We start from the raw sequence: 2,267 nt of genomic DNA, 5'->3' as shown, positions 1-2,267 counted from the left end.
CTGCTCGTTCCTAACCCTCACTGTGCCGTCACACGTGGGGCACTCAGGACCCTTGAGCTCGAAAAGCCCATTGTGGATGACGTAAGTCTCTATTTCCATATAATCATGTTATACTTCTATGAATTGTTGTGTAATCCATTAAGAATATAGTGCTGCCTAATAGATTCTGATATTGTTGGCTTCAATGCTTACTCAAAGCTCAAGCAGAGTTCAATGGTTCCTGCCAACAATCCTCATGGTCAGTTTTGTACTTTGTCTCCCTCTATACTTGTGTAGGATAATGTACAACAGCAAATTATCAGATCTGTGTTCTAGGCTAACTCAATTGATGTCTTCGTGTATGTTGAAAATTGCAATCATGGACAACCTAGGCAGATATTGAAAAAATTTTTGTGTATGCAAAATATATGCGTAGTTATTAATAAGAGGTAAAAGTATTTATATTTAAATTAAATATGTCAATTCTTTTAATTTTTAATCATTATGAATTATGATTACATGATTGTAATTAATAGATAAATAGTTACAAACCATAATAGCATTTTGAGCTATATTTTTTGTCCGTTGACATTGCTTTCTGCTAAATATTAAAGACAAAAAAATATAAAATGATAAACTTATAATCGAACATCATTACACATATTAGAGATTATGACATTGTTTACCCTATTATGCGACATATTTTGAGGATGACATTGATAACCATAGGACTAGACTTATTTAAATCATATATACATTGCTTATTTAACAAATCATGTCCCATTAAATTATCTACTTTATAGTTTATTTTTCATTTCGTAATTGGATTTTCAGTATTAAAATCATCATGATTTAATCAAATTCGCTTATCCTACGATTTATAAACTGGAAAAAAATTAACGTCTTGTTATAATATAAAATCGAGATCCAAATAACTACAAACAAAAAAGATAAACATTTAATTACACTAACAATGTCTAGAAAGTGTGAAATGTATAACACCAGAATTCTATATTATGCAGCAAATTGCTACGTGTCGCGGACAGATACCATGGGCTACTGTAGAGGCTATACGCAAAGATTTCATGGGGATGGCTAACAATGTGTGCAAGGCATGTAATTTTTAAATTATCTGGAGTACGCATGCCCCTGGTGCTTGAGTTGGTTATATTAGGTTGCGTTTGTGTATAAGGCAATTTTAAATTTAAACTAATTTACCTTTGATATTTTTGAAGAAAACAAATCTTCATGATGACATTACCCTTTTCTTTGTCGCTTATTCACTGCGGCAGGTACTCACCTAGATTTCTCCTTCTTAATTTTATATATCAAGTTGCATGTATATTATGTTTGTGAAACACGTCCTTTGTTGTTTGAATTTACAGTGTATTATAATTGTATTAGATTGTATTTTTTTTCAAGTAGCATGAGAAGCATGTGATTGGTTGGTGACAAAGAGTTGAACTGTGATTATAAATAGGTTTTTTACTATGTTACAGCTGAACTAGAGTATTCTTTAGTCTATCTCAATGTATGTGTTCCTGTGTCTGTGAGAATTTCTTTATGTTTCTGTCTTACCCTATGAGACATCGAGTAGATGTTTTCTAAATGCGTTGTTTACGAAGTTAGTATTTACAGATTTTTGCCCCCATTTGGTCCAACAACCATTGGTTCCTGCTGGTTGTGGATATTGTTGGGAAGGAGCTAGTGTATCTGGATTCAATGAAATCTGCTGCCCGAGTTAGGGCCAAAAAGATTAGGCAGATTAAGAAAGTGCTATGAAATGTACTCCATATGCATCCTCTTTGTGGCTTATTTGTTCTTTATAAATTTGTGTATATTCTCAATGTAATAATGACTCTAATGTCCTACCATGTGTTCAGGTCATTTTCTTAGAAGAATTGCTTGATGACGAATCATGGTATGAAAATCCAACTGATGAGAGGTTACTCATAAGTGACTACAAGCTTTATGAGCCAAAGGTTGTCGAACAAGATGATCGAAGGTGTGAGATAAGGGGATCTCATTTATTTATTACAATCACAACGAATTTATTTAAGTCGATACTCAAGATCTTTAAGTTTGTTTTACATATGAACCTTAAAATCTCCATGTTACAACAATGACTGCGGAATGTATGTGGCTCAGTGGATGATATTGTACCACCTTTGGAGCTCTTATGACATTGTGGTAAGTGATGTTATTGCATAAACTATTTTGTCTGGTTCCATACCACTAAACAATATATCAAATTTCATGTAAAATACGCTGATAAAATGTTAACTATG

This window comes from Arachis stenosperma, chromosome 6 (genome assembly GCF_014773155.1).
Source record: "Arachis stenosperma cultivar V10309 chromosome 6, arast.V10309.gnm1.PFL2, whole genome shotgun sequence".
NCBI classification, from domain to species: Eukaryota; Viridiplantae; Streptophyta; class Magnoliopsida; order Fabales; family Fabaceae; genus Arachis; species Arachis stenosperma.
The sequence above is the reverse complement of the archived record's forward strand: the minus strand, read 5'-3'. Positions refer to the sequence as shown.